The sequence below is a fragment of the Pelophylax lessonae genome (assembly GCF_965119305.1).
Source record: "Pelophylax lessonae genome assembly, chromosome: 4".
NCBI lineage: Eukaryota > Metazoa > Chordata > Amphibia > Anura > Ranidae > Pelophylax > Pelophylax lessonae.
In genome coordinates, this window is record NC_138771.1 from 297,361,114 (window position 1) to 297,367,113 (window position 6,000).

Consider the following 6,000-nt stretch of genomic DNA (forward strand, 5'->3'; position numbering starts at 1 on the left):
ACTCTTAGGTAGGTTCCAGTGTGAGAAGGTAGCCGCCCACAGAGGCAAGGATTTATTTTGTCTTTTATTTTATTTTGCTGGTTTTGACGCTTGCAGTCTGGTGAAGAAAAATACATTAATAAACCAAACTGTTGTTTGCAAGCACTTCTCGGCTATCTTCTTGTGAAAACGCACCCCCCAAGGGGTCATCCACGCCTACCACCGAGCTAATCCCTCACAAACTCAAGACTCTGAGAGATAAACGTATTCTGCTTCTGATAGACAATGCCAAAGCACAGTAGTTATATGTAGTAAGTTAGATGTAGAATAGCATTCTACAAATTCAGTAACAGAGCAGGCACAATTCTAATGACAGTTCTCAAAACCACCAGAGCTAGAAATGATATCTCCCACATAAAGAGTCACACAGGAGAAATAGACTGTAACTCTCCAGCAATAGCTGAAATCTTCAAATCCTATTACTCTTTCCTCTACAATAACCCATAATCAAATTACAAAAAAATACAATAATTTATTTATGAGTCAGTCATGCCAGTACCCTCTGAAAGCGTAAGGCTCTCTCTGAAGACTTCCATAACCTCAGAAGAATATCTGGCGGCATTTAAAACTATGAAACTATGGGTTGGGTTGGGTGGCCACACATTAATATACTATAAAGATATCCTTGTGGGTAGATTTGTGGAATCCTTCAGCTATATCCTAAAACCCGTAACCCTCAATACCGAAACTCTTAAAGCTTACTGTAACTCACAAGGAAGGGAAGGATCCACAGATCTGCAAAAGCTACAATTCTTTTTCCCTTCAGAAAGTTGGCTTCAAAATTTCCACAAGAGAGTTTTTATAATACAATACTCGACACCCACACAAAGCAACCCCCTCTAATTCTTCTATGTGCAAATGCCGGACTAAGGATTTTTTTGTGTTTTTTTTATTTTTTTTTGTAGTTACTCTCTACGTATTTCTCATCCAGTCATATCTTCGTAGCAGGCATGTCTCAGTAAGTAATTTATTGATCTGAAACCCTCTTTTGGATGCAGAAAAGCCAATCCTAAAATAGAACCAATGCAGGCTTTTTGCAGTGTCTCCCATATAGGAAACCTGATACAAAAACGCTCAACTTTCTCACAGCCACCAATCAGATTCAAGCCTGCCTTAATATTTTGAATGTGATTGGTGGTAGAAGTGGTAAAAAAACAAAGTTATGGTTACGGTATTTGCCATGACCCCCTCGGACCATTTCTAAACCTATTATGAGCTGGGATTGACTTGCCCCAGTCTCCTTGTTAGACTGCTTGGTTTCATTGTCTCACATGTATGTTATACTTCTCCTCTGATGATGTCTGTGCGGACGATACGCGTCAGGAGCTCGCAGTAGAACTTCATTTTAATACATTGCCTGTTACCATGCGATTCTAGTAAGTGCGATCCCTTTTATTTCATTAAAAGTTTTTAGCAATATTACGCTATGTGCACTCCTTTTTCTGGTTTTCATGTCATCTGGTCTTGAGAGACTTCCATCCCTCTGCCTACCACCTTATGAGCTGAAAACTACTTCCATGGTAATGATCGTAGGAGGAATCAGGATCACCTTGTAAAGCCTGAACAGGTCTGTTTGCTGTATGGCAATTCAGACCCATTTGATCTGGTGAGAGCCCACTTTTACTGTTCACTTGGTGTTGGGATTATTTTCATCACGTTTGGATTTATATATGTATACCAACAAGATGGATCACTTCTTTGGGACTTTTATTTAAGCCCTATTTCAGTATTGGACTTTATTTCACAATATCCTATATATTTTATATATATATATGTTCATTTGTACTCTTGTATATTATGTACACTCATTAGCGCTGCACTTTTTTCTTCCATATGTTATACTTCTGTCTGCACATAAATATGTACCACTCACATGCCTTTTTCATATGTACCATGAGCGTGTGGTTGCTGTTGCTTCTTCCATGTTACACTGTTGTTCACGACTGTATTTTTTTCACGTGTATGTTCATAATTTCCGATAAAACGTTTTACAAAAAAAAAGATACACACCATTTGCTTCAGGAAGTACACTGTGAGTTTTTTTTCCTCAGTTCTTGCTGTAGTTGATTGTAAACAAGTCAGAGAAAGGTAAGTAAAAGTGACTCTGTTCACCAAAGAATCTTTAACATCTAGCACTTTTGGGAGTGTGGAATGCTTTATCCCCCACAATGTGCTGTGAATCCTCCCTTCAGTCCCTAAAGTTGGCCATAGCCTAGTCAAATTTTATTTTAAGAATGCTCACTATATTTTATAATGGTTAGTGGGATCACATCAGCATTCATTGTTGACCAAAGTGGCAAAAAAAAATTGGAAGGGGCAGGATGAATTGAACGCATTTCAGTGAATGAGGTTTTCATTAAAGTGTGTGTAAAGGCAGAAGGTTTTTTTCTTACTGCAGTAAAATAAAAACCTTTCTGCATGGCACTTCCCCACAGCCCCACCTAAATAGTTATATAACATAAATTGTGCAGCGCTCAAATGTTAAAGTGAGTACAATGGGATACACACTGAAATGCAAAAATAAAGTCCAATATTCAAAATTAGACAAAAAAGGAAGGTGACCAGTCCCACATAGAAGAGTGAATACTTGTGACAAATCCCACACCAAAAAGAGAATATAATTCGCTCACCAGATGGCATGGACCCAAAGTACCTTACAGCAATTGGGTCATGCAGGCTGAAAGTGATGATCTCCTTGGAACAGTGTAACGTTCATGCGTTTTTGTTAATGGATGGATTTTCAGCTGCAGAATTATCACACTCAGTAGCCTTGTAGAGATACTGTTGAATAAACCTATCCAACTCTCAGGACTTCATCACGGTGTACAGCCTGTTATGCAATATACATATACTCAATCAGATGTTTTAGTGGAGGGATAGAACATATGAGAATGTATAGATGAGAGACAGGTTGTATGGTGATTACTAGGAGTAATATTAGGAGAGTTGCAGGTGATGGTAAAGCAGATAGGTTCTGATGTCTAGTATAGTGCAGATGGTAAGAGGGCACAGATGGAGTATACTTAGACGGAGTAACCTAGTGCAAGGATAGTTGAAGGTAGTCCCAAGAGCTAACAGTCTATGCAGATGGTATGGAATAGATAGATAGATAGTCCTGGTAATTGCAGTAGATGACAGTAGGAGATTGGTTAGTAAGGAATCCCCTGTGGGGTACTTATCACTTAGATAGGTTAGTAGTAACAATGTCCATAGATAGAGAGGTGATCCCGTAGCGAGATACGGATCAGCAGCGAGGTTCCGGCGTCAGTTCAGCAAAGGAAATGTCTGCAGCTCCAACTTCACAGGAGAAGGTGCGGTGAACATGTGGTTTGAACGAGCGATGAGTGAGAGAAAGCCGGCGATTGAAATAGCCGCTCATAGCGGCGCTCGGCAATGATGTCATCCGGTCTTAAAGGTATATGCGTCTCTTGTTACACAAGATGGGACGCAATTAGCAAAGGAGAAATATGGAACAAGGGTACCAGAGGTACCAGAACATTACAGTACCCCCCCCCCCTTAAGGCCGGCTCCGGAAGGCCTCTAGAACTGGTTTTTCTGGATATTTCGAGTGGAAATTGCGAATCAGTCTAGGGGCATGTATATCGGAGGTATCCAGCCAGGTGTCATCTTGGGGCCCATAGTTCTTCCATCGTACAAGATACTGGAGTCTTCTTCTATTGAAACGGGAATCCAAAATTTCTTTTATCTCAAATTCTTCTCCACCTTCCACTTGTACAGGAGGTGGAGGTGAGATAGTAGGCCTTATTCCTTGGTTAGGAACATGGGGCTTCAGTAGAGACACATGGAAGATAGGATGTATCTTGAGGTCTGCTGGTAATGTGAGTTGTACTGCAGCTTTTCCAATAAGCTTCTCTATTGGGAAAGGTCCCAGAAATAGAGGTCCAAGTTTTTTACTAGGGATTTTTAATCTCAGATTTTTTGTAGAAAGCCAAACAAGATCCCCAATGGCATATTGGGGAGAGGGTTTCCTACGGAGGTCGTAGTACCTCTTTTGTTGGCTATGAGCATGTGATATGGTATTGTTGAGTAATCCCAGAGAATCCTTTATCTGGGCAAGATAATCAGATGCCACTGGATTACTTGATGGCAAGATACGTGGTGGAAGGAGGGTGGAATGAAACCCGTAATTTAGGTAAAATGGACTTTGTTTAGTAGTGCTATGAGTCGCGTTGTTATAGGCGAATTCCGCCAGCGGGAGGAGATCTGCCCAATCGTCCTGTAGATACGAAGTATAGCAACGCAGATACTGTTCAATGCACTGGTTAACTCTCTCTGTCTGTCCGTTGGTCTGAGGGTGGTATGGAGAAGTAAGTTTACGCTCTATTCGTAGTATCTGACATAGAGCTAGCCAAAACTTTGAGATGAATTGTGAACCACGGTCAGACAGCAGTGTTTTTGGAATACCATGTAACTTAAAGACATGTTTCACAAGTAATTCCGCTGTTTGTTTGGACGAAGGTAGTCTTCGGATAGGAGTAAAATGTGCCATCTTGGTCAGATGGTCCACTGATACCAAGATGGTGTTGAATCCTTTGGAAGGTGGTAGTTCCACTATGAAGTCTAAGGATACCACTTCCCACGGAACCTGGGGTATCGGTAAACTACAATGTAACCCCGATGGTTTCGTGTTGTCGATTTTAGACCTTGCACAGATATCACAAGATGAAACAAACTTTTTTACGGTTGTCTTCATGTCTGGCCACCAAAACTGCCTAGTAAGTAGATTTAAAGTTTTAGTCATACCCATATGTCCTGCCATAGGTACATCATGCGACAATTCCAAGATCTTGGTTCGTATAGTAGGGGGTATGTATAATTTATCGTTGTAATAGAGGAAGCCTTCTGCGTCAGTAGTTAGTTGTGGTGGAGGTGAGTCCAGTCCTATGCTGTGCAAAATCTCTTCCTTCAGGGAGCGAATGACACCGATAATACGTTCAAGTGGTATTATAGGAACTGAGGGAACCTCGGTAGAATATTTCTCGGCTAGTCGTGAAAGTGCATCCGCTTTTTTATTTTTGTCTGCGGGCGTATAAGTCACTAAAAAATTAAACCTCAGAAAGAATAACGACCACCGAACCTGCCGGTGGGAAAGAGTTCTATTAGTCTGAAGGTATTGAAGGTTTTTGTGATCAGTATATATCAGGATTGGCAATTGAGTGCCCTCAAGTAGATGTCGCCAATTATCTAATGCCAGTTTTATGGCTAATAACTCCTTCTCTCCTACTGAATAGTTCACCTCGGAGCTGCTTAATGACTTTGAGAAGAAAGCAACTGGGTGAAGAGGTGAGGTGTTTGTTGGTCGTTGTGAGAGAACTGCTCCTACTGCCATATTTGACGCATCTAACTCCAAGATGTATTGAAGGGATGGGTCTGGATGGCATAGTATGGGGGCAGTAGTGAAGCTTGATTTCAGCAGACAGAATGCTCCATCTGCTTCTTTTGACCAATTAAATGGTTTTTTCGTGCTTGTGAGTTGTGTGAGAGGTTTCACAATCGCAGAGAAGTTCTTAATGAATTTCCTATAGTAGTTAGAGAATCCTAGGAACCTTTGCAATGCTTTGCGAGTGGTTGGCACAGGCCAATCTAGAATGCAGGATATTTTGCTCGTGTCCATCTTGATTCCATTTTTTGATATAATATATCCTAGGAATAGTACTTCCTCTTTATGAAACAAACATTTTTTTGATTTAACATATAAGTTATGTGCAAGTAGTCTTGACAACACAAGTCTCACATGTTTTATGTGCTCAGGTAAGGAATGAGAATAGATAAGTATATCGTCCAAATATACTACAACACAAACGTCAAGCAAGTCTCTGAATATCTCATTTATAAACCGTTGGAAGGCTGCGGGAGCATTACGTAGCCCAAATGGCATTACAAGGTACTCAAACAGTCCGTATCTGGTTCTGAATGCCGTCTTCCATTCATCCCCTTTAC